This window comes from Symphalangus syndactylus, chromosome 1, assembly GCF_028878055.3.
Source record: "Symphalangus syndactylus isolate Jambi chromosome 1, NHGRI_mSymSyn1-v2.1_pri, whole genome shotgun sequence".
Classification (NCBI taxonomy): Eukaryota; Metazoa; Chordata; class Mammalia; order Primates; family Hylobatidae; genus Symphalangus; species Symphalangus syndactylus.
The window spans coordinates 99,692,051-99,719,011 of record NC_072423.2 but is presented as its reverse complement, the minus strand read 5'-3'; the positions used below and the strand labels follow the sequence as shown (position 1 = coordinate 99,719,011).

Genomic DNA, 26,961 nt, shown 5'->3' with positions numbered 1-26,961 from the left:
GATTTCTATGTCTATATTCATGAAGACCTTTGACTTATGTTTGTATAAGGTATCTTGTTTTATAAAAAAATTATTAATTTTTGAGATGGAGTCTTACTCTTGTCGCCCAGGCTGGAGTGCAATGGCACAATCTTAGCTCACTGCAACCTCCGCCTCTCAGGTTCAAACGATTCTCCTGCCTCAGCCTCCTGAGTAGCTGGGATTACAGGCACCCGCCACAATGCCCAGCTAATTTTTGTATTTTTAGTAGAGACAGGGTTTCACCATGTTGGCCAGGCTGGCCTTGAACTCCTGACCTTAGGTGATCCACCCATCTCAGTCTCCCAAAGTGGTGGGATTACAGGTGTGAGCCACCACACCCAGCCTGTAATCTTCTTTTTGTGCTCACTTTCTCTGGCTTTGGTATCAGGGTAGTACTTGCTCCATAAAATAAATTAAGAAATGTTCTCTCCTATTCTTCTTTCTGGAAGAAATTGTGTAGAATTAGTATTAATTATTCTTTAAGCATTTCATAGAATTCTCCAGTGAACTCATTTAGGTCTAAAGATTCCTTTTTCTCAAAAAAACTGGAGTTTAAAAATTATGAATTCAATTCCCTTAATAGTTGTAGGAAATGATTCACATTACCTTTTTCAAATTGGGCAAGGTGAAGTAGTTTGTATTTCTTGAATAATTGCTTTATTTCATCTACATTGTCAAATTTATGTGTGTAGTATTCCCTTAGTATCTTTTTCATGTCTGCAGGCTCTTTAATGGTATCTCCTATTTAATTCTTGGTATTGGTAATTTGTGTTTTTTTTCTTGGTCAGTCTTGTCAGAGTTTTGTCAATTGCATTGACTTTTAAAAAGAGTCAGCTTATTGTTTCACTGATTTTCTCTGTTGTTTTTCTGTTTCCTGTTCATTTTTTCCCACTCGTATGTTTATTATTTTCTTCCTTCTGCTTGCTTTGGGTTTGTTTGGGTCTCCTTTTGCTAGCTTCTTGAGGTAGGAACTTAGAATTTGATTTGAGGTTGTTCTTCTTTTCTAATATACGCTGTAAATTTCATGAACATTTGAAAAGAATGTGAATTCTGCTGTAGTACAGTGGAGGAAGGTTCTACAACTATCACTTTGATCTTGTTGATTGGTCATATTACTGAGTTCTTCTGTATCCGTGCTGATTTTCCTGTCTTACTCTATCAATTGTGGAGAAACGTTTGTTAAAGTTGTATTCAGTTACAAGTATGGATTTATGTCTTCTTTCTTCAGTTCTATCCATTTTTGCTTCATGTGTTTTGCTCCTCTGTTGTTTGGTACATACACATTTAGAATTAGTATGTCTTCTTGGTGGAGTCCTCCCTTATCATCATGTAATGTTCTCTTGTAGTATTTTCTTTGCCCTGAAGTCTACTTTATCTAATATTAACATAGCCGTGATTGCTTTCTTTTGACTTCTGTTTGTATAAGGCATCTTATTCCATCCTTTTACTTTCATCCTACCTATGTCATTATATTTGAAGCAAATTTTTATAGACCTCATTTAATTGTATCTTTTAAAATCTACTCTGCCAATCTCTGTCTTTTAACTTGTATATTTTGACCATTTACATTTAATGCAATTATTGATACGTTAGGCCTTACATTTGTTATTTCAGGTTTTCATTTTTCTATTTTTCCTGCCTTCTTGTGGGTTATTTGAACATTTTTGAACATTTTTTAGGGTTCCATTTTGATTCATCTGTAGTGTTTATGAGTATATCTCTTTGTATAGCTTTTTAAGTGGTTGCTCTAGGCATTATATCATGTATACTTAACTTTATCATCTATTGTGATACCAGTTTGAGTGAAATATACAATCTTCTTTGTCTCTTTACGCTTCTCCATTTACAATTGTTAAGTATTTGGTCTATACATTTAGAACCACATCAGATTGTGTTGTAATTTTTGCTTCAGCCATCAAATATAATCTATAAAACTTGAGAAGGAAAGCCTATTATATTTACCAAACTTTTTGCTTACCATACTTTTTTCCTTCCTAATGTTCCAAAACTCCTTCTTTTATTATTATTTTTTTATTTAGAAAGGTTTCTTTTTAGGTATTCTTTTAGAATAGGTCTGCCAGTGGCAAATTTCCTTCGTTTCCTTTCATCTGAGACTATCTTAATTTTCCCTTCATTCTTACAGGATATTTTTGTTGGTATAAAATTATGGATTGCGAGTTCTTTTCTTTCATCACTTGAAAATTACTGTGCCACTTTCTTTTGGTCTCCACAGTTTCTGATGAGAAATGTGAGTATTGGTTTCTCTGCCTGTTTTCAATATTTTTTCTTAGTTATTAGTTTTCAGAAGTTTAATTCTGATGTGTATTGGTGTGAATTTTCTTGGGTTTATCCTATTTGGGATTCATTCAGCTTCTGGAATCTGTAGGTTTATATCTCTCATCAAATTTGGGACATTTTGAATACTTTTTCAGACCCTCCCTCTCTTATCTCTCCTTCTGGGGTTTCAAGCATTTAAAGTTAGATACTTTATTATTGTCCCATAACTCCCTGAGACTCTTGTTTATTTTCAGTCTTTTTCACTCTATTGTTCAGTTGGGATAATGTCTATTGTTCTATCTTCCAGTTCACTGATTATTTCCTCTGTCCCCTCCATTCTGCTGTTGAGTCCATCCACTGAGTCTTTTATTTCAGTTACTGTATTCTTTAGTTCTATCATTTTCTTTTCTTTTTTTGTAAGATGGAGTTTCACTCTTGTTGCCCAGGCTGGAGTGCATGACATGATCTCGGCTCACTGCAACCTCTGCCTCCTGGGTCCAGGTGATTCTCCTGCCTCAGCCTCCTGAGTAGCTGGGATTACAGGTGCCCAGCACCACACTCAGCTAATTTTTGTATTTTTAGTAGAGATGGGGTTTTGCCATGTTGGCCAGGCCGGTCTCAAACTTCTGACCTCGAGTGATCCACACACCTTGGCCTCCCAAAGTGCTAGGATTATAGGCATGAGCCACTGTGCCTGGCCAGTTCTATCATTTTCACTTGATTCTTTTTTGTATTTTGGTGAGATGTTCTGCTTTGGTGAGGCTTTCTGTTATTTCGTCTGTTTCTAGCATGTTCATAATTGTTCGTGGAAGCATTTATCATGGTTGCTTTTAACTCTTTGTCAGATCATTCTGACATCTCTGTCACCTCTATGTTGGCATCCATTGACTTTCTTTTTTTCAGTTTGAAATCTTCCTGATCCTTGGTTTGATGGGTGATTTTCTAGTGAAACTTGGACATATTTGTATTATGAGACTTTTAGTCTTACTTAACTTTTTTTGTAAGTTAACTTTTCCTGACGCCACTTCCACAAGGGAAGGTGGAAAGGGGTGTCACCTCATTACTGACAGGTGCTATAGAAATCCAGGCTCCCCATGCTGCCTATACTAATGCCAGAGTGAAAGGAGGATTTGTTACTGCCTGGTGGGGATGAATGTGCCAGCTCCTTCCTTTGGTCTATTTGATGCCACCGTGGCAGGGATTTGGTGCTTCATTATAGCCACACAGGGTGGAAATCTGGACTCCCTACTCGGCCTTTGCTGCTGTGGGTGGGGCTGAGGCCACAGATTTTTCTGCAGTGTCTGGCTGGAGTAGACCTGTTGTCTAAATGTATCGCCCTGTTTGCTGCTTTCCTAGTCTTTCAACTAAAGAGAACACGCTTTTGTTGCGGTATTGTTCCTGCTCCTGTTGGCTTTTCTGGGTTGCTGGCTTATTCAGCACCACGTCCGGGATGTATGAGGCAAGAAGAAAACCCAGAGAGCTCACACCATGTCCCTGGCTGGTCTGCCTTTTCTCCACCTTGCAGAGTGTTATGTTTGTTTTATATACAGCATCCTGAGTATTAGTTGTGCTTTGTGTGAAGAATAGGGAAAAATGTGTCTACTCCATCTGCCCAGAAGCAGAAGATCGATCCCTGGTTTTTAGCACAGAAATATCAGAATCTATGTGAAGTTTTAACACGTGCCTCTCAACAGTCTGTGTCTGATCACGCCCCGGTCTCATTATCTCTCCACAGGTCTGGAAATCTCTCCAGGTGTCCTGCTTTGGCCCCCTAGAATACAGACAGTTCCTGCTCTAAGAGGGCATCTGTGGGACTCGGTCTCCCAACACCTCTGGTGAGTTATAACATTTTCCCCTGTCCTTGTTACCTGCAAGCCAGTGGCCACTGTCTGGGTTTGGTCCACCTCCCCACCTTTGCACTGTGGCCAGGGGACTTTCAGTTTCCTGTTGTTAGGCCCTGTGTGCCCTGTGCATGTGTTTGGGTGGGAAGAGGGTGGATGGCATTGTCCTTGGTGGCCCGCTTTTGTGACCTTGCGGGGTATGAAAGGGACTATGCCTCTGGCTTCTGGACCGTGCTCTGAGCTGTCCTCACCAGCCCAGGCTAGACCCAGTCAGGGTGGCTGCAGACAGATGAGTGGTGCAGGTGCTTCCAGCTCCTTTCCGTCATTTTCACATGAACAGGGGTGCGCCTGGTGGTGCCCACGTGCAGGGAAGGGTGCAGTGAAGCCCAGGTCTGTGTGCTCTGCAGAGGCCAGAGCGTGGGCTGGTGCTCAGTGGCTGTATTCTTGAGTGCCTCCTCTGTGCCTTGCTGGTATCACCTCACCTGTAATGTGCTTAAAGGCCCCGTCTGCCAAATACCTTATCAACGTTGACCCTACTACCACCAACTCCATGCAGAAAGTGGAATTACCGCCATTTTCAGTGAGGACACAGGCTCTCAGCAGTTAGATACTTGGTCACGGTCACGTGGGTATTGAGTGGCTGAATCCAGCTTGGCTTGACGACACATTGGGCTCCTGCTGGTACAGGACCCTGCCTCCTGGCATGGCCTTGTATACCAGGGACCATAAAGACAGATCTGTGTGGTCCAGAACCCCATGGGCAATTTCTTAATCCTTCTGAGCTGTCCTCACCAGCGTGCCCATACCAGACCCAGCCAGTGTGGCTGCAGACAGATGAGTGGTGCAGGCGCTTCCAGCTCCTCTCCATCATTTTCACATGGACGGGTTGTACCTGGAGGTGCCTATATGTAGGGAAGGGCCTCTGAGCTGCACGGGCCTGCCCAAGAAGCTGTGTCAGATATGTTTTCCTAATTGTGTGCACCATGAGATCTTAATACTGTGGAAGGGCTGTACAGTCATCCCTCGGCATCCAAAGGGGATTGGTTCCCGGACCTCCCATGAATGCCAAAGTCCATGGATGCTCAAGTTCCTGATTTAATATGGTGTAGTATTTGCATATAACCTAAGTACTTTCTCTCATATACTTTAAAACATCTCCAGATTGTGTATGATACCTAAACAATGTAAATGATATGTAAATGGTTGCTATACTGTATTGTTTAGGGAATAATGACAAGAAAAAAGTCTGTACGTGTTCGGTACAGATGCAAGTAAAAAATATTTCCAATGTGCGCATGGTTGGTTGAGTTCAGGGTAACTGAAGCCATGCATATGGAAGGCTGTTTATGTGCCAATCGTATATCTCTGCTTCACCCTCCACCACCCGCTAAGAGTGCACACCTGGGGTCCTAAACACGGCAGGCAGGAGTGGAATGTCGGAGTCACAGCCTCATGCAGGACTACCTTGGTCCTGGCCACCATCGCAGTTGGGCGGCGTCACCTGCCTGGTTTTCCTGTCTCCAGCTCCACAGCTCACCAATCCCGTCTGAAATCCAGTCGGACTCTCTCCCTTCCCATGTTTAAGCCCTTCTCTGCACCCACGTGTCCCTCCAAGTCTCTGAGCTCCCTCTCTAGCCTTTGCTGTCACTCCCCTCTCAGATGTGGACAAGCGTCCTCCCGGGTGGAGGGATGGTGACGTGGCTCCGTGGAGGGTGCTCCTGCCTTCCCTGGCTGTCTTGGCTAAGGGCTGAGTCTGCATCCTCCACAGTGCCCCTCGTCTCTGGCCGATGCTGCATACTTGTCCCTTGTGCAGAAGCACTGGCCCAGTACACGGTTCCTGCTCGAAAGGTGTCACAAGGATGCATATGAGAACATGTGACCCTGCTGGAGAAGGTGGTCCACCCCTTTATCCTAGAGCAGGAGCAGACTCAGAGAGGGAAGGACATTAGTCCCTGTCTACCTGGGAAGAAGCACGTGTCCCTTCAGGCCTGGGGTTGAGCCATAAGATGTTGTCAGCAGTCAGCTGCCTTTGGCTTCCTCAGAGCTTGAACTTGGGACTTGCTATCTATTCATTCTCTCTCCTGGGGCTGGGGCAGAGCTAACACCCATGGTGTGCATGCACTTCTGCCTTTGGAAGGCGCTTGCATCTGGCCAGCTGGGCCTCGGTTCACAGCTGGGACCTGTCTCCCTGAAACTCCCTTCTTAGCTCTTCTGGGAGCTTCGTAAGAAAGGAACACTCGGGCAGTTGGGTTGAGCCTTTGCTTGTCACTGAGAGCCTGTCTCTCGGGAGCTGCCATTGGCTCACAAGTGGTGGGGAGCGCTTGCTTCCAGAGCAGCAGCCCTGCAACCCTGCAACCCTGGTGGCTGCGATTAAAGGGAAGGAGAGAAGGAAAAGCCGGTCTGGGCAACTCACGAAGGCTGGGAGTGAATTTGTTGTAGTTTTGTTTTTCTGGCCAGGGCACTTTCAGCCCACACAGTTGGTGACCTCGATACGGGGCGCCGTGCTGCTTTCTGGGAAGATCAGTGCCCTCGGCTGGAGGCAGGATGGTGGTGCTGGGTGGGCTGGGGTGGGTGGGGTTTTCCTCTTGGGGATGTTGATCATCTGGGAGGCCTAGGAGGTGCTGGTCCTGCTACAGGGAAGGGTGAGGCAGAATCACCGACCCAGCCACGCTCACCTGGGCGCTTCTCCCTCCAGCAGCTTCTCCTGCTGCCTCAGGTGTCCCAGTTCCTCCCTAACAGGAGCCACCAAGGGATCCTGCTCCTCAGTGGCTCTCCCAGTGTCCTCAGACCCCCATTCATCCATCATGAACATCGTTGTGTGGGCACCTCGCCCCCATGCCATGGCTGCAGCGTCATTTTACAGTGGAGACTCCCAGCGCCTAAGCACCTGGGCACATCCTGGGTTTCTAGCCTTGTCTACCGATCACCTCCCCTTGCTGCTCAGAAAAAAACTGGAAAATTACCCTCCAGGGATAATTTAGTGAGCAGCCAGGGTATCGCATAATTAGTGGCAGAAGGGTTCCACTTAGGAGTAACAGAATTAGTTGACAATGTTGCGATTCTCATTGACTGTTGAAGACGCTAGATTAGATGAATTTGAAGATCTGGTTTTTCCTGAGGTGTTCTTTGCTATTGTCTCAAATTATATTTGGGTGTAATCAGACACCCCCTAATGATTAATGACATGACCCAAGAGGATATGCTCCAGGGCACCCTCCTGGGTGGGGAAACAGGGGATCAAGTGGCATTTGCCAGGGCAGGACTGGGGTGAGGACCCTGTCCTCTACACCTGCGCTCCAGCCACCGTCTCCTACTGGGCACCCACTGCCTTGTGCCCAACCAGAAGCTGGCAGACTGTGGTGTGAGGGTCCGATCCTGCTCATTGCTTGTTTTTGTAAATGAAATTTTGTTTTTATTTTTAAAGTCTTAGCAAGATACACATAATACAGAATTTACCATCTTCATAATTTTTTTTTTTTTGAGATGGAGTCTCGCTGTGTTGCCCAGGCTGCAGTGCAGTGGCATGATCTCGGCTCACTGAATCCTCCGCCTCCCGGGCTCAAGCGATTCTCCTGCCTCAGCCTCCTGTGTAGCTGGGATTACAGGCGCCTGCCACCAAGCCTGGCTAAATTTTTGTATTTTTAGTAGAGAGAGGGTTTCACCATGTTGGCCAGGCTGATCTTGAACTCCTGACCTCAAGTGATCCACCTGCCTCGGCCTCCTAAAGTGCTGGGATTACAAGCGTGAGCCACCATGCCTGGCCCATCTTCACCATTTTTTAAGTGTGCTGTTCAGTGGCATTAAGCACATTTATGTGGCTGCGCAACCATCGCCACCAACTGTCTCCAGAACCTTGTCATCTTCCCAAACTGAAACTCTGTCCCCATTGAACCCTCCCTCCCCATTCCTCTTCCCCAGCCCCTGACAACCGCTATTCAACTTCCTGTCTCCACGGATTTCCCCACCCTAGGAACCTCATGGGAGTGGGGTCATGTGAGATTTTGTGCCTGACTTCTTTCACTTAGTGTAACATCCTCCAGGGTCATCTACGTTGTAGCATGTATTAGAACTTCATTTCTTTTTAAACCTAAGAAATACTCCTTCTGTGAATGGACCACACCTTGTTTATGCATTCATCCGGTGGTGGACACTGGGTCGCTCCAACCTTTTGGCTGTTGTGAATAGTGTTCTGTGAATGTAGGTGTGCGGATATATCTCCTCAAGATATCCACCCATTCTTTCAGGCATATACCTATACCGAGAAGTGGAATGGCTGGTTGATATGTTTTTTTTTATGTTTATTTTTTTGAGAAACTGCCGTACTGTTTTCTACAGTCATTACACCCCTGTGTAACCCACAGTGGTTAAACCCACAGTGGTTTACACTCCCACCAGCAAGGCTCAAGGGTTCCAATTTCCCACATCCTTGCCAACACTTGTATTTTTTTTTGTTTGTTTGTTTGTTTCTGTTTTGAGACTGGGTCTCACTCTGTCACCCAGGCTGGATTGCAGTGGCACAATAAGGTTCACTGCAGCCTCGGCCTCCCAGGCCCAAGCAGTCCTTTCCATCTTGGCCTCCTGAGTAGTTGGGACCACAGGTATGCACCATCATGCCTGGCTAATTTTTTAATTTTTTTCTAGAGACAGGTCGGGGCGGGGGGGCGGTCTCACTATGTTGTCCAGGCTCGTCTCAAACTCCTGAGCTCAAGCAATTCACCCACCTCAGCTTCCCCAAGTATTAGAATTACAGGTGTGAGCCACCACACCTGGCCTGTTTTTGTTTTTGTAAATTTTTAATTTAATTTAATTATTTTTTGAGATGGAGTCTCGCTCTGTTGCCCAGGCTGGAGTGCAATGGTGTGATCTCAGCTCACTGCAACCTCTGCCTCCATGTTCAAGTGATTCTCCTGCCTCGGCCTCCCGAGTAGCTGAAATTACAGGCACCCACCACCATGCCTGGCTAATTATTTCATTTTATTTTATTTGTTTAGTAGAGATGGGATTTTACCATGTTGCTCAGGCTAATCTTGAACTCCTGGCCTCAGCTGATCTGCCCACCTCAGCCTCCCAAAGTGCTGGGATTACAGGTGTGAGCCCCTACTCCTGGCCTGTTTTTCTGCTTTTTAAAATAGCCATCCTAGGAGGTATCTCATTGTGGTTTTTGTTTGCATTTTCCTATTGATTAGTGATGTGGAGCATCTTTTTATGAGCTTATTGGTTGTTTGAATATCTTCAGAAAAATGTCTATTCAAGATCTTTGCCCATTTTTGAGTTGTTGGATTGTATGAGTTCTTTATATATGCTAGATGCTAATCCCTGGTCAGATGTGTAATTTGTGATATTTCCTGACAATCTGGGTTCTCTTTTGTGAATAAAGTTTTGTTGGCACCCAGCCGTGCTCATCTCTTTCCACGTTGTGTGTGGCAGAGTTGGGTTGTTGTGACAGACTGCATGCTCTGCAGAGTTGAGAGTAGTTACCAGCTGGACATTTGCAGAAAGTTTTGTGGGCCCTTGTTCTAAATGATCTCAGCACATTGCAGCACCTAGAAACCATGCCACTTTTCTCTGATGTGATTCTGAGAAATGCTCACTCCTCATCTGGCTTCTCTAAATCCTGGTATGTGGGGCACCCCACGTGATGGTGTCCTCGTGGTCTGAAGCTTGCCCACAAAGCCTTGGGCAAGCTCTGTTACTTTCTTCTGCGATGTCTGTGTAGGGTGCTGACCACCTGTGGGGTGCACAGATGCCACCCTCTCTGGGTGCCCTACAGAGAAGGCTGCTTGGGACTCCTTCCTGCTGGGGGCTGCAGAAGAGGGAGGCATTCAGGCACAGTCTCCAGCTGTGCTGGAAGAACAAGGCCGGGTTGAGTGGCCGGACAGCAAGTCTGGGGCTTCCTTCCCAGTTAGTTACGCCCAGTGCTCTGTTTATGCTGCCACTGCAACTTGTGTCTGGTTCAGGGGTCATCGGACTTTCACGTGAGTCTTTCCCATCAGGAGACCTTGGAGTTGATGGAGATTGGGTGTGTAGGTGCTCTGTGCTGATGGGGACAGCTGGCTGGTGAGAAGGTAGCGGTGAAGGTTCCAGACCCTGCCCTCACGCTGCTCATCCCTGGGCACTGCAGATTCAATGTAAAAATAAAGCAGGCTGGGCGCGGTGGCTCATGCCTGTAATCCCAGCACTTTGGGGAGGCTGAGGCGGGTGGATCATGATGTCAGGAGATCGAGACCATCCTGGCTAACACGGTGAAACCTTGTCTCTACTAAAAGTACAAAAAAAAAAAAAAAAAAAGAAAAAATAATTAGCCAGGTGTAGTGGCGGGCGCCTGTAGTCCCAGCTACTCGGGAGGCTGAGGCAGAAGAATGGCGTGAACCCGGGAGGTGGAGCTTGCAGTGAGCCAAGATCGCGCCACTGCACTCCAGTCTGGGCGACAGAGTGACACTTGGTCTCAAAAAAAAAAAAAAAAAATAAATAAATAAAACACACGAACAGCTTTATTAAGGTGTAATTTACAGCCGGGCGCGGTGGCTCATGCTTGTAATCCTAGCACTTTGGGAGGCCGAGGAGGGCGGATCATGATGTCAGGAGATCGAGACCACGGTGAAACCCCGTCTCTACTACAAATACAAAAAATTAGCCGGGTGTGGTGGCGGGCGCCTGTAGTCCCAGCTACTTGGAGAGGCTGAGGCAGGAGAATGGCGTGAACCCGGGAGGCGGAGCTTGCAGTGAGCCGAGATTGCACCACTGCACTCCAGCCTGGACGACAGAGCGAGACTCCATCTCAAAAAAAAAAAAAAAGTGTAATTTACATGCTCTGCATGTCACCTGGTTAAAGGGAATACAGTTTGGTGGTTTTTGGTACAGTCATGTGTTGCTTAATGAGGGGGATATGTTCTGAGAAATGCAGAGTCAGATGATTTTTCATTGTGTGAGCATCGTAGAGGGCGCTCACACAGACCCGGGCTATGTGGCAGAGCCTGCTGCTCCCGGGCTACAAGCCTGTGCCACAGGTTACTGTATCGGATACTGTGGGCAACTGTAACACGGTGGTGAGTGTATTAGTCCGTTTTCACGCTGCTGATCAAGACATACCTGAGAATGGATGGAGGCAGGCAAAGAGAGTTTGTGCGGTGAAACTCCTGTTTTTAAAACTGTCAGATCTAGTGAGACTCATTCACTATCACGAGAACAGCCCAGGAAGGACCCGCCCCCCATCATTCAATCACCTCCCACCGGGTTCTCCCTACGACACGTGGGAATTGTGCTAATTACAATTCAAGATGAAATTTGGGTGGGGACACAGCCAAACCATATCAGTAAGTATTTGTGTATCTAAACATTTGTAAACACAGAAAAGGGACATAAAAATACAGCATAAAACCTAAAAAACGGTCACCTGTGTAGGGCACTTACCAAGCATGGAGCTTGCAGGACTGGAAGCTGCTCTGGGTGAGGCAGGGAGTGAGTGGTGAGTGAATGTGAAGGCCTGGGAAGTTACCAGACATCGCTATAGGTTTCGTCAACACTGGGCACCTAGGCTACGCTACATTTATTTAAGAAAAGGCTGGGTGCAGTGTCTCACACCTGTAATCCCAGCACTTTGGGAGGCTGAGGCGGGCGGATCATCTGAGGTCGGGAGTTGGAAACCAGCCTGACCAACATGGAGAAACCCCGTCTCTACTAAAAATACAAAATTAGCCTGAAGTCAACCTCATCTGAGGTCAGGAGTTGGAGACTAGCCTGACCAACATGGAGAAACCCTGTCTCTACTAAAAATACAAAATTAGCCAGGCATGGTGGCGCATGCCTGTAATCCCAGCTACCTGGGAGGCTGAGGCAGGAGAATCGCTTGAACCTGGGAGGCGGAGGTTGCGGTGAGGCAAGATTGCACCATTGCACTCCAGTCTGGGCAAGAAGAGAGAAACTCCATCTCAAAAAAAAAAAAAATAAAATAATTTCTTCAGTAATAAATTGACTTTAGCTTACTGTAACTTTTTTATTTTATAAGCTTTGAGTTTTTTTTTTTTTTAAAAAAACCTCTTGGCTGTGCGTGGTGGCTCACGCCTGTAATCCCAGCACTTTGGGAGGCCAAGGCGGATGGATCATGAGGTCAGGAGATTGAGACCATCCTGGCTAACAAGGTGTACTAAAAATACAAAAAATTAGCTGGGCGTGGTGGCAGGCACCTGTAGTCCCAGCTACATGGGAGGCTGAGGCAGGAAAATGGCGTGAACCCAGGAGGCGGAGCTTGCAGTGAGCCGAGAACACGCCACTGCACTCCAGCCTGGGCAACAGAGCGAGACTCCATCTCTAAAACAAAAAAAAACACCTCTTGACTCTTTCGCAATAATACTTAGATTGTATTAAAACTCATGTTGTCAGCTATACAAACATATTTTGTTTCTGTATATCCTTATTCCATGAGCTTTTTTCTATTCAAAGAATTTACTTTTTAATTTTTTTTTTTTTTGTTAAAAACTAAGACACAAATCCACACGTTAGCCGTGGCCTACGCAGGGTCAGCATCATCAATACCATTGTCTTTCACCTCCGCATCTTGTCCCACTGGAAGGTCTTCAGGGGCACATGCGTGGAGCTGGCGTCTCCTGTGATTACAGTGCCTTCCTCTAGAACATCTCGTGGAAGATCTGCCTGAGCTGTTTTACAGTTTATTTTTTTTATTTTTATTTTTGAGACGGAATCTTGCTCGCAGTGTTGCCCAGGCTGGAGTGCAGTGGCATGATCTCGGCTCACTGCAACCTCCACTTCCGGGGATCATGTGCTTCTCAGCCTCAGCCTCCCAAGTAGCTGGGATTACAGGCGCGCCACCGTGCCTGATTAATTTTTGTATTTTTAGTAGAGGTGGGGTTTCTCCATGTTGGCCAGGCTGCTCTCAAACTCCTCACCTCAAGTGTTCCGCCTGCTTTGGCATCCCAAAGTACTGGGATTACAGGCATGAGCCACTGCACCTGGTCCCTAGTTTACTCTCATTTTATTTTGAGACGGAGTTTTGCTTGTCACCCAGGCTGGAGTGCAATGGCACGATCTTGGCTCACTGCAACTTCTACCCCCCAGGTTCAAGCGATTCTTCTGCCTCAGCCTCCCAAGTAGCTGGGACTTACAGGCATGTGCCACCATGCCCGGCTAATTTGGTATTTTTGGTAGAGATGGGGTTTCACCATGTTGGCCAGACTGGTCTCAAACTCCTGACCTCAGCTGATCCTCCCACCTCAGCCTCCCAAAGTGCTGGGATTGCAGGCATGAGCCACTGCACCCAGCCTCTTTATTTTTTAATAAGTAGAAGGCATACTCTAAAAAATATAGTAAATGCATAAACCAGTAACATAGTTTTTATTATTGAGTACTATGTACCTACAAAATTGTATGTGCTGGACTTTAATTAGATTGGCAGTGCAGGAGGTCTGTTTAGGCCAGCAGCATCATAGACGTGTGAGGAATGCATTGAGCTACGACGTCCCAGTGGCTGTGACCTCACTTGGTGATAAAAAGTTTTCAGCCCCATTGCAATCTTATGGGACCGCCATCGCATACACAGTCCCTCCTTGACTGAAATGTTGACAGCAGCACATGGCTGTATTTTCAGAGTGGTGCAGTCATCACCAAAATCAATATTAACATTTGTGAAGAGTAATCATTTTTTTATATTCCCCCCCAAAACCTGTACCATTAGCAGTCACTCCCTCCTCTTGCATCCCTCTACCAATCACCTCCGGCCCTGGCGACCGCAAATCTCCATTTCATCTCTACAGATTTGCCCATCTGGGACAGTTCACATAAATGGAATCGTATAATACGTGACCTTTGTGTCCGTCTTCTCTCACTCAGCGTCATGTTTTCAAGGCTTGCCCACGTTTAGCATGATTCAGTGATTCCTTCCTTTTAAAGGCTGAGTGATACTGCACCATATGATATAGCATCTTTTTAATCCAGTATTATGTTTATCACATGCTGGACATTTGGGTTGTTCCTGCTTTTTGGCTTTTACACACTTGGACATTCTTGTACAGGCTTTTGTGTGGACATGGTTTCATTTCTCTCGGGTAGATTCCTAGGAGTGGAGCTGCTGGGCCGTGGGGAGCTCCGTGTTTAACCTTTTGAGAAGGGACAAACTGCGTTCCAGAGCGGCCACGCCGTTGGACGTCCTCTCCAGCATCGGATGAGGGCTCTACTTGCTCCACTCCCTTGCCTGCTTCTGTTCCCATCTCTCTTCTTGGTTATCTTCATCCTGGAGGGTGGGGGAGGCGCTGTCTCATTGTGGTTGAAAATATTTAATTTGAGCATCAGCAATGTGCCCAAGGTGGTGGTAGGTGCTGTGGGAGCCTGACTCCGCTCCTTGTCCCTAAAAAGGTTGTGGTCTGGCTACAGAGTGGGGTGCCGCTTCTGGGGTGTCATGTCTGGGTTTTGCTAAATAATCGTATTTGCAGAGGTTTGAGCTCCTGGGCTGGCATGCCTGCAGTGTGTGCAGGGAGAGAGGTGGATGGATGTCCGAGGACATTAGCAGGGCCCTGAGTGGGAGCCACTTTGCCACAGATGGCTTTGTGGGGATACCTGCTGGGGGAACAGTTGGGGTTGTGGCCTTCTGCACGTGTCTGCCTGGGAGAGGAGGTACATCCTCAGCAAGCCTTCCTTGCTTTCTTTTCAGGCCTGACCTCATGTTGGCTCAGGGGGCCTGTCTTGGCAGGAGGCACCATCTGAAGCTCCCTCAGTGCCTCTGGGACCTGAGCCTTGCTGATGGGCAGCTGGGGTGACCAGGGCAGAACCTGCTGAAGGCTCCGTGGGAGACACGAAGCCTCTAGATGACAGAGTGGCATGTTCAAACATGGTAAGGGGAGCCAGGGAGGCCTTGAAAGTACAGACTCAGGGAGCAGGGGGCAGGGGGACCAGATGTTACTTGGTGCTGCCGCTGCTGAGACTGTGGTGGACGCCGAGGCTCAGAGAGAGTGTGGGTCCTGCGTCAGCTCCAGGGTGAGAGCTGGGGCCGCTGGTTCTTTCCAGCACTCGGACGGCGTTAAGCTGCACTATCATGAGGGGTTTTGATGAAGGACATCGCGCATTGGGGCATGCCTGCCTGATGGTGTGAGCATGTGGGCTGTGGGAGGATGGCCGGCGGAGGGAGCTGTCCGCTGAAGGGAAGGCGCCATGTACCTGCAGCACAGCCAGCTCCTCTGTGTAAGTGGGAGCCGGGAGGAAACCACCACGCAGCCCCGTTCTGTTCTCCCTCCTTGCTGAGAGGAGGATGTGTGGAAGGTGGGATGCTTGGTGGCCCTCAATACCTGGAGACCAGAATGAAAGGCTGTGGCCACCGCCAGGCCTCCCATCGAGCACCTGGTGGTCTACAATGGCCTTTTGTGACCCCGCTTCACCTTCTTAGCAATTGCACGAGAGGACAGCTGCAGCATGGGTCCCAACCAGAACTGCGCGATACCCCACCCCAGAGGACAGGGCAGCCCGGGGTGGCACGTGACAGATGTGTGGGTGGGCACTTGGGTGGTCCAAGGGTCTGACAGTGACACCCTCTTGGCCTGACTCCAGTTAGCCTCTGGCCAGACTTGCTGAGACAGCAGTGGGACCCTGAGCCAGACCCGTCGTCACATTTTAGTCTCCCAACATAGCAGGCTGAGCAGAGATGACACTTCTTCGGAAATGTGTGGTTAGGGAAGGTCGTTTTTTCAAGCAAAGCTGATGGCGCTAAATCACGATGTCTTTTGGCTACAGAAAAAATAAGTCCCGGCTGTGTGTGTTTCGGCTGTCGGTGGAAAAGAAGGGAGGGTGTCCCTCTAGGGCCTGAGGAGCGCTGGTTTGTTGCTAGGGGGTCCAGAGGGAAGCCAGCGCGCGGTTCCTCACCTGCGTGGAAACCGTTGTCCTTGCTGCGTCTGTCTCATTTGTGCTGCAGGATTTTAACTGATGGAGGTGGCTGAGTGAGGACAAAAAGATTTCCCAAAAGAAGGTTTTATGGCTTACATTTCCCAAGAGCAGGGGGCATGAGCCCTGGGGCCACAGGGGAAGCCCCAGGGTTTGGTCAGGAGGTAGGAGGTGGGAGGAAACTGAGGCCAGAGCTTTCCTGGGGGTTTCTGTGAGAGAGGCAGGGCCAGGCTGGGTGAGTCATTGCAGTGGACCTGGGCTGTAGGGGAGGTCTTTGCTTGCCTGGCACCTGGTCCTGGGGCCCCTTAGGGCAGGGGTGGTTCATATTGACTGGGTGCACAGGAGTTGAGAAAGGGGTAGGTTGGCTTGTGCATGCGAGTGCACGGTAAGTGGCCCAAGGAAGCCACGTACTGTCTTTGGGAATTAGCCAGCCCTGGAAGGGGCGGTCTCTCCCAGTGTCTGTGAGGCTCCCCTGGATGTCAAAACGTCCTAAGACAGAAAATACATGATTAGTCCAGTTTGCCTATCAGAAAGGCTGTTTCTCTGTGTGGATGGAGGCAGCAGGCTGGCAAGAGCCAGAGAGGGAGATGACATGTTTGTAGAAGGAAGAACAGCCCGGTGCTCAGGTGTGGCCACCACCTTTTCCCACAGGGAGTCAGTTTCCGAGTGTGGGGAACATCAGAACGAGACCCTCAGAGTTCAACAATCCTATTTAGGTCTAGTGCCCCACATGGCTCGTGCAGTGATTAAAAATTCCATAGCACAGAGGACAGAGTCTGCGCTCTCCTCTGTGTGGTGTTTGAACCTCTGTTTTACAGGAAAATGGACTTTGAGTTAAAAACCTTGCCCCTGGGGATTTATCCAGAGGGAAGAGTAAAGTGAAAGTGTGATCATAAAGATGTCCAACTTGGCACTATTTAGGATAGTGAAAGGTTGGAGCAAACTGTGTTTTCCAGAATAGAGGGATGAAAGAGTACGGGAATCTTGGCGTCCTCACAAAATACCAGACAGTTGTTGGCAGGTACAGTTGTGCAGGCTGCTGGCCGTGTGGGAAATATCTGCCTCTGTTCTGAGAGCCACCCCTGCCTGTGCCTGGCCCCTCAGCTGCTAGGAGTCCCTGCTGTCCCGGGAAGATTCCCCTTTTCCACCTTTGCTCGTTCTCTGTAAAGAACCTCAGCCCTTAAGCCCCCTGGACTTACCCTGGGTGGCAGCAACAGTCCTGCACCCTGCAGTGCTGTAGAAATGGACACAGTGTCTTTGGGTTCCTGCTCCTCTCCCCGCGCTTCCGTCCGGGGTCCCTGCTCCTCTCCTCGTGCCTCCATCCAGGGTCCCTGCTCCTCTCCTCGTGCCTCTGCCGGGGTCCCTGCTCCTCTCCCCGCGCCTCCGCCCGGGGTCCCTGCTCCTCTCCCTGTGCCTCCACCTGCTGTTCCGACCTGGTTACCCAGTGAGGGAAATGGGGAAAGAAACCTCTCCTACCAGAGCAGGGATTTCTGATGGCAAGAACGTCCTAAAGCTTTGCAAAGCTCTGGTGTTTGACGTTGAGGAAGTGGATTCATGGAAACTGCTGGAACCCTTTGAGAACTTAGATGTAGATTGTGCATCCAGGGAAGAGGATTGTGTTCAGCCTGCTCATTTCTATAAATACTTCGTCTTGGCCAAAGATGGTCTCATCATCTTAGAGCAATGACAGCCCTTTCGTGTGGAATGGGCACGTTTGCTATGTTCACTGCAGCCCCTGGAAACAGCCGCGTGATGCACATGGATGCTCACTGGGTGAGGACGAAGATGACACAAGAGGAGGAACGAGGCTTGTTTTCCCCAGAATGTCTTTTAAGTCCTAGGAAAAGGGCTGTGATGTTTTGCTTTGGCTTTAAAGCCAGGTCTGAGAACATTTTTGGGCATGTTGTTTAAATTGCAGATTTTAAGACCTTACCTATAGGACATCAGATTCAGTAGGAATCTGTCTTTTTAGCTGATTTCCCAAATGAGTCTGCTGCATGCCACGCTGGTAAAACTCTGCTTGAAGCATGAGGAGTCTCTATAAGACCCAACTGTAGGATAAGAGAGCATTTGTACATTTACATCTGGTTTTTAATCTCTGAGCTTCTTGGCAGCCAGGGCAAGAAGGGAAAGATGGAATAGCAGAATTCTTCTGTCTAAATCAGTTCATTTGGAAAGCAGACTTTTCTTGGTGCTCTCATCTGGGAAGAATTTTTTCATGCAACACGGTGTTTGCAGGTGGGGTTTTGCAAAAAAACAAAATGGTTTCAAATACCTTTGACCTCGGTGAAAGCTGAAGACATAATGAATAGGCTTTGAGGTGGACGTTAAATCACAAGTGGTTCCAGTGTGTTCCCATCTCATATTCTGAAGTGATTCAGGCATGCAACTTGAAGAACCATGCACAGAGGCAATCTGGACAGCCGCAAAGTTTTTCTCAAAAGAAGTGAAAAAAAGAATGAGGAGAATTGACTCACCATACGTCGTGTGACTCCACTTATATGAAATGCCTCAAAGTGGCCAAGTTATATATAGAGAAAATAATTAATGGTTGGGAAGAGATGGAGGGAGAGGATGGGAAGGTTGAGGAGTGATGGCTAAGGGATACAGGTTAATTTTTTTTTTTTTGCAAATGCTCAAAAATGGATTGTGGTGATAGATACCCTACTCTGTGAACTCACTAAAACCCACGAATCATACATTTTATTTATTGTATTTATTTAATTTTTTTTGAGACAGAATCTTGCTTTGTCACCCAGGCTGGAGGGCAGTGGCACAACCATGACTCAGTGCAGCTTCAGCCTCCCTAGCTGAAGTGATTCTCTCGCCTCAGCCCCCCAGGTCGCTGGGATTACAGGCGCACACTACCATGCCTGGCTAATTTTTATGTTTTTGTAGAGACAGGGTTTCTCCATGTTGCCCAGGCTGGTCTTTGAACACCTGAGCTCAAGCGATCTGCCCTCCTTGGCCTCCCAAAGTGCTGGGAGCACTGAGTTTTACATACTTTAAATGAGTGAATTCGATGATGTGTGACTTTTAAAATCTCAATACGATGTTCCCCCCACCCAAAAAAAAAACAAAAGGAAATTGACCAATAGGACTCAGTGTGCTGGACTGAGTCCAGGGTTGGGTGCCAGGGAGTATGGAGTAGCTCACGGGGCCTGTGGGTGTCTCAGGGAGCTGTCATCGTGAACTTGGTAAGGGAAGCAATTAGGGCTGCAGCAGCCCCGGGGGACCCCCCCTGAAACAGGACCCCGAGGGGTCAAATGGCAGGATCCTGTCAGCGGTGCAGATGGACTGAGCTGGAATACACCCCTGCCCTCTCCTCATGCGTCTGTCTTGGACACTGTTGTGTTTCCCCAAATCCATGAGGACAAGGGGAGTGCCGGCACCGCATCACACTCTCTTCACTGCCTCCGAGATGTTTTTCTCTTCAGTCCTGAGGCTTCTGGGCTCATTCTTGGAGCAGGGAGAGTGCTGTTGAGGTGTGGAGTGTGTTTTATTTAGGACAATGGTGCTCTGTCCCCAGTTCCTTCAGCAGAAGCCTGGGTCTCTCAGCATCCACTGAGCCCCAGGTCAAGTGGAGGGAAGTGGGTGGATGGAGTGATCTGGTCTCCAGCTGCAGTGGATTTCTTGACACTTGCAGAAGAGTCTGCCAGTAGGGAAGAAGTGAGATGAGTGCGAACAGAAACGAAAGCACATTACATGAATATAAACATATACCTCGGCCGGGCACGGTGGCTCATGCCTGTAATCCCAGCACTTTGGGAGGCTAAGGCGGGCAGATCATGAGGTCAGGAGATCGAGACCATCCTGGCCAACACGGTGAAACCCCGTTTCTACTAAAAATACAAACAAATTAGCTGGCCGCGGTGGTGGGCCCCTGTAGTCCCAGCTACTTGGGAGGCTGAGGCAGGAGAATGGCGTGAACCCGGGAGGCGGAGCTTGCAGTGAGCCAAGATCGCACTACTGCACTCCAGCCTGGGTGACAGAGTGAGACTCTGTCTCAAATAAATAAATAAATAAATAAATTAATTAATTAAACAAATATATATATACCTGTGGATTTCCAATGAAGAGGACCAGGTGGCAAGGACTGAGACCAGGTATGCACCACTAAGTACTGGAGATGGTTTTGCAGCCCCTGGAGACCCCTTGGGACTGAGGCTGCCTTCGGAAGTTCCCTTGCAGATGATCGAAAGCTGCTGTTCTTCACGTTTTGGGATCACGGACTCATTTGAGCATCTGATGAGTCTTGTGAAGAGTGGATGCCTCAGCACACACCCACGTCCTGTGTCGAATCCTCAGTGGTTTATTGCCACTCCCAGAGATACCCCACCAGGTGCCAGGCCTCTGATGAGTCTTGTGAAGAATGGACACGTCCTGCTCTCCCAGAGAGCCCCCACGGGGCGCCAGGCAGGCTGCTGGGATCTAGTCTGGCAGAGACCACCCAGTATATCTCTCTAGGCAGCTCACGGCAGGTGCTCTGTTGATGGGACTGGAGGAAGACCCTCACCTCCAGAGCAGATGCGCTGTTTGGTAGTCCAGGGACACACGCAGCATGGAGGGTCTCCTGCAGGAGCACCCAGCACATTGACACCGACACAGGGTTCCTGTCTGCTGTGTGTTCTGCCACAAGGGACAGCTGCTGCCTGGCTTTGCAGCTCTCCTAGAAGTTCACTGAGTTAAGAGTGAGGAGCTGGGTCTGGGTATGACCACGTGTGTGCTGGTGGGGCGCCATGGCTGTTCCTGATTCTGAGAGGAGGCACGACCTATGCAAAGGTGAGCACCCAGGTGTGTCCCTGGACAGGGAAGCCTGACCCCCTCCACACTGTGCTTGGCTGGGCTCCTGCGAACCGAAGCTCCCTCCTGGGTCAGCCTTGCACATGGGTTTTCTTGAGGCAGGGCGTGGGAGGGTGTGTCTCATTGGCCTGCGTCGGGAGTGGCTCACTACAAATTGCGAAGGGGGTTTCTTAATGAGAACAATCATGACAGTCCTTGCAAGGCCCTGTGCTTTTCCTCAAGTCCTCACCCATAGCGACATTTGTCCTGGCCTGGGGATGGGGCTGGCGGAACCTCCTGCTTCCTGATTCAGCCTGGCTGGTTCCTGATCAGCTCCTTCCATCTGTGGTGAGATGAGGAGAGCCAGGGCCTGAGAGGGACGTTCTGCTTTTGAAGCACAGTGGCTTAGACTCAGAGGATTGGGCTTTATTCTGCTCAGAACTTTCCCCTGACAATGGGGCCAAGTGTCCTCTCTGGTGAGGAACAGTGGCTGATGGTGCATATCACTTCTGCGGATGCCTTTTCCTGGAGACATATAACATTGGTCATCCCAGCAGGATCATGAAATTTCTTTTTCTTCTGTTTCCTGGCCTGTGATCTCCCAGAGTTTAGTAACCTCTGCTCTAAGTTGGAGGGTGTGTCTCTGTGCGTGCCTTAGATGCAATTTATTGAGCACTTCTGTCTCAATAAAAAGTCTAGTCTTCCTAGACTATCTTGTTAAGCCTCCAACCTGCCTTGCACAGATAAGGAAACTGAGGCTGGAGATTCAGTAACTCACCAAGGATCACACCTAGGGGAATCAGAATCAGGATTCCAAGCCAGTGTTTCGTATCCCAGAGACTGCCCGTTGGTCCCCTTTTCTATGCCAGCCTCTCTATCCTGGGAGCTCCCTTGAGGCAGGGCTGTTTTATACCCACCTGTAATGTCCACGGCACCTGCCTAGGACTCGGGAAGGGAGGGTGGGGAGGAACACTTGGGTGCACAGCCCTGTCCTGGCAACATAACATCCCGTGGAGCTATCCAAGATTTGGAAAGCAATGTCGGGCCAGGGTTTATGGGGTTGGGATTCTTTCTCCCCTTGTCCTATAGCCTAACCCCCAGTCCATTCTTGGAGCCTTCTGCACATACTGGGCTCTGGTACGTGTCCCTTCTCCCCCCCACTTCCCCGTCTCCCCTGATACTTCTGCTGGGGCTGCCCTCCTTCCCAGGACAGCTTCTCCCTGCCCTGGCACATCCCACTCAACCAGTGATGCCCACTTCAAGCTCATGCCCCTCCAGGGCACCCTCCTGCCACACCGGGTACACAGTGGGGCCCCTGGGAACACCACTGCATGGCTTTCTGTGTCCCCCCTCGGGTTTAAGTACAGGGACGCTGGAATAGTTGGATGTTCAGGGCAGCTGTGGATTTCTTCATGTGTGGGTTTTAGGTGTCTTAAGGCCCTTAAAAGCTTTTTTGGGAGCCCTCAGACTGCCAAACCCAGTGAACCCCTCGGACGCCAATCTTTCTTTTTTTTTTTTCAGTGGAATTCGTTGAAATTTAGATAAGCCTGCCTCGGAAGCAGGCAGAAACACAGAGGAATTCTTTTCTCGGTATTTTGCTCTCCAGCCTGGAGAGGCAAGAATGACCCTGAGTGTGTCACCTTCCAGAGAGGCCTGGTTGGTGCAGGGTCAGCCTCCAGCAACAGTGTCACACTGAGGACTAGTTAGAGCTGTTTAGATTCTGGAAATGAGGACTGGAAGACCTGGCTGAGGGAGAGACACAGGGTCACACGGGGCAGCTGGCCCTGGCGTCAGCACTGTCCTGCTCTGTCAATTTGTTTTTGCTTCTTGGTTAAACTTTAGCTGCATCTCAGCAAAGCACTGAAAATAGATTAGAAACTTGCTAATTTCCCCTTTTCTTAGAAAGAAAAAGGGAAAAATCAGAGAGAATGTAATTCACCATAACAAGCAAACAAACCTAATGTAGGAAGCTTGGCCTATCTGAGACTGTTAGAAATAAAATTTAAAATGGGCCGGGCACAGTGTCTCACGCCTGTAGTCTCAGCACTTTGGGAGGCCAAGGCAGATGGGTCACCTGAGGTCAGGAGTTCAAGATCAGCCTGGCCAACATCATGAAACCCTGTCTCTACTAAAAATACAAAAGTTAGCTGGGTGTGGTAGCGGAAGCCTATAATCCCAGCTTCTCAGGAGGCTGAGGCCGGAGAATCACTTGAACCTGGGAGGCAGAGGTTGTGGTGAGCCGAGATTGCGCCACTGCACCCCAGCCTGGTTGATAGAGTAAGACTCTGTCTCAAAAAAAAAAAAAAGAATTTAAAGTGTTGGTTGAATCCAAATATTCTTGTTTTTTTTTTTCTTTCCTTCCATGATTTTTTTTTCTTTTTTTTTTTTATTTTGAGGCAGGGCCTCACTCTGTCACCCAGGCTGGAGTAAAGTGGCCCAATCATAGCTTGCTGCACCCTCAACCTCCTGGGCTCAAGCAATCCTCACTCCCCACCTTCCTGAGGAGCTGGGACTACAGGCATGCACCACCATGCCTGGCTAATCTTTTTTTTACTTTGACTTTTTTGTAGAGACCAGGGTCTTGCTGTGTTTCCCAGGGTGGTCTAAACTCCTGGCCTCAAGCGAGCCTCCCACCTCAACCTCCTGAGTAGCTGGGACTACAGGTGTGTGCCACCATGTCCATCTAGTTTTTTTACTTTTATCTTTCGTAGTTGCTGTGTCTTGCTATGTTGCCCGGGTGGTCTCAAACGCCTGGCCTTGAGTGACCCTCCTGCCTTGGCCTTGCAAAATGCTGGGGTTACAGGCACGAGCCACTGCAGCCAGCCTTGATGTTTTTATTATATTACAAATTATCAACTGTTTACCGAGGTAGCAAGCTAGTCTTTTGGAGGTATGGGGACATGAGCTCTGTAATTTTGCTGTGGTTCCATAACCGTGGATATGAGAATAGTGCGACCTCTCTGTCTGTCTGGATGTAGGCTGGCGGGGGTGTGGCGCTGCTGGCTCCCGACTTTCTCTAAATATTTACGCTCCTGTGCTTCCTGCCACTCTGAGTGGCAGTTGCAGATCCGCCTTCCAGTGTTAATTCTGCCTGGATGTTTTCAGAGGGAAGAGTATGGCTTCCAATAGCTGTTTAACAGTCATGATGTAAGCGCTAAGGAATAGTTAACTAAATGCACAGAGGAGATCCGGGTGTGTGGATGCTGTTGATCACGTGCAGGTGTTGTTCCAGCCCATCCTGGAGTCGCCCTGTGTGTGTGCCTGTCTGGAGAGGAAAGCAATGGGAGGGAATTCAGAAACAGAAGACTTTGCACTAGCATCCTTCTTCTTCCATCAGCATGGGCAGATGTGTACTTTGCAGAGTGCGTTCGTGTATTCTTTCCCCTTGTGTTCATGGAGTAGCCACTTTAGGAAACGTGGAGGGTTCCATGCAGGCTGGCGCGGGGCACACAGAGAGAAACTGGACCTGGCTCCTGTCTGGATGGGGATGGGGCCAATGAGAGCTCAGCCCTGATCTCAGCTTTTCTCCCCAGAGGTCCCCAGCCCCACTTCACCTGCTGCAGCCCTGGGGGGACACAGGGCTAAGGGGCCTTTCCTTTCTCCCAGATCTCAGCAGCCATCCAGAAATGACTCTTGACATGGCCCCAAGAGACCATCCTTGGCCATCTTCCCACAGTGACCCTGCGGACTCTGCCACCCCCCTGCCACCAATAAGCGGATAAATAACACGCCTGACCCAACATGCCCAGATGCACAGTAGGAGTGGCTTGGTAGATGTGGAGGAGGGAGCATTAGCAGACCTACCCCTCTCTAGAACTTTCCTCCTGGTAAAATTTGGAAGTGTGGTGCTTCCCTGACATCTTGGAAACCTCTGGGTGGCCGACTTGGACTTCCCAAAGTTGAATTCTAACAAACAGCTAGAGGGACTGGGGAAGGAGGCTGCATGGGACTCTCCCTCCTGTACGTGGGTCTCCCGGCACTGCCTCCTGAGGGGCTGTGCAGCCTCTACTGGAGCCCAGCAAGAGGGGCACAGGCAGGAGCTGGAGGGTGGAGGTTCTTGCAGGAGTGCCCAGCAGGGGCACAAGGCAGAGCCACAGGACGCTCCTGGATTTGCCACTGGTTGAGGGTCAGGGTGGCCCTGGTCAGCACCCTCTGACCAGAGAGCGGCATGACCACCAGATTTCTAGATGACCCAAAGCTAAGGAGAATGTGGGCTGGATGCGGGGTGGTGACTGCGAGAAAAGGGGCCATCCCACACGATGGGCCTGTGCTGCGAGGCCGTGGCCTGGGGTACTTCTGTGGTCAGGCCTCTGGCCGCAAAGGCCATGGGAACTTGGGTCTGAGTAGCTCATTACACAAGGGTGCTACAGAATCCAGGGCTGGGACTCCCTGGGCACTTGGGGCCTTCCTGCCCCTGGTATTACCTGGGGCATCCTGCTGGAGCTGCCTTCATGGGGAAGAGGAGAGAGGGCAGGTGAGGGAGGGAGGGAGGAGGGAGGCCAGGCTGACATCACCCGAGGCTGACATCACCTGAGCTGGCTGTCCGCTGCCTCTCTTATTTCCATCTGCAGAGGGACCCTCCTACCTGGGACCAGGTGTCCCTTCCCTGCCCGGCCGTGGTCAGCATCCTGTGGATGGGCCATTGGGGAGGTGGAGTGCTCTAAGCCCCTGCCTCTTGCCCCCTTCCCAGGACTTGTCCGACGTGGCTCCAGGGTGGCCCTCCTCACTTAGCAGTCCCAGAATGAGTGCATTCTTGGTATTGTTTTCTGTGTCTCTGGTCAGGCTTAGACTGGGTCTGTCTTGGAAGGAGACAGTGGCCCCAGCCGAAACCTCGAGGGGACCCTGTTCTCAGAAACCCTATCTTCCCGTAAAGTGCAAGGGCGTGGCTGGCAGGGTACAGGCATCCGGGCGTCAGGGTGAAGTGCACCTGCCTCGGGAGTCCCTTGCCGCAGCCTTCACCCGGGGGAGAGGAGGTGAGCAAGCAGCACCCTGTGGTGCCTCTTCCCGTCGGAGCCTGTCACCCGAGAACGTGTCCATGGGGTCCCTTCCTGGCAGGCTCACTTTACAGAGGCAGCGCAGATGGGAGGTGCACCGGGTCCTGTTACCTGCCCGTGGGACACTCCTACCAAGCCGCACCATCAGCCCAGCAGGGGCCTCTGCCCACGCCCTGAGCCGGGGGCCTGGTGCCGCGGTTACCATGTAAGCACGCCCCTTCCAGATCATTTCCGTGGAGTTTATGGGGTTTTTTTGGATTTACATCTTTGACTTTTATAAAAGTAATTTATGTTCTGGTAAATCCAGCCAAACCTCAGTTTCCCCACCCCTGGCCTGCAATTCTTCTCAGAACAGGACAGCTGTGTTAGGGCTCCCCAAGGCCATCCCCCAACCAGGTTCACTGTTATGAGAAGGACTCACAGAGTCCTTAGTGAAGCTGTTTTAGCGACAGGCAGGGTTCATCACAGCGAAGGGTGGAATCAGCACATGCAAAAGGCGTGTGGGGCAGGGGCCAGGAGAGACCACGCACCCGCTTCTCGTGTTCTCTCCCGGGGTGGCACATAGATGGTTCCCAGCAAAGATGTGTGACAGCACACAAGGGGTCCAGCCCCCTGCAGCATGCTCCAGAGCCTCGGAGCCAGGGCTTTTCCTGGGGGTTCTTCACATAGGTATGACTGGCCTTAGTCCCCAGGCCCCCAAGAGGTCACGCTGCTACCATGTGACCTGGGGTCCCCACTGTAACGCGTGTTGTTAGCACAGGCCATCTGATGTGGCTCAAGGCCCCAGGTGAACTCAGGCACTCTTACCACAGGATATTCCCGGGGCTCAGAGGGGATGTCCCATGAGCTGGGTAAGGACCCTGTCTTTCTTTCTTTCTTTTTTTTTTTCTTTTGAGATGGAGTCTTGGTCTGTTGCCTGGAGTGCAGTGGCACGATCTTGGCTCACTGCAACCTCTGCCTCCCCAGTTCAAGCAATTATCCTGGGGACCCAGTCTTTCTTTGGAGTGTGTGGGGTTTGGACAACCCAGGCCTGCTGAGTTAACCCTTTATTGCACTATAGTATTTAAAAGTTTGGCATCTGGTCCAAGCTGCACAGGATCCAATCTTGATTTGACCATTTATTAGCTCTCTGATTTAGATACTTTTTATATCTCTTTGTTTTCTTG

General features: G+C 49.4%; 1 protein-coding gene across 1 annotated transcript in view; it reads left to right on the top strand.

Moving 5' to 3' along the window:
- The window catches only part of SHANK2 (SH3 and multiple ankyrin repeat domains 2), a 682,193-nt gene that overhangs the window by 21,112 nt on the left and 634,120 nt on the right, over positions 1–26,961 (top strand). Inside the window, exon 2 of the mRNA XM_055271428.2 lies at positions 4,034–4,133. The gene's annotated coding sequence lies outside the window, so the exon portion shown is untranslated. The remainder of the gene's footprint in view (positions 1–4,033; positions 4,134–26,961) is intronic.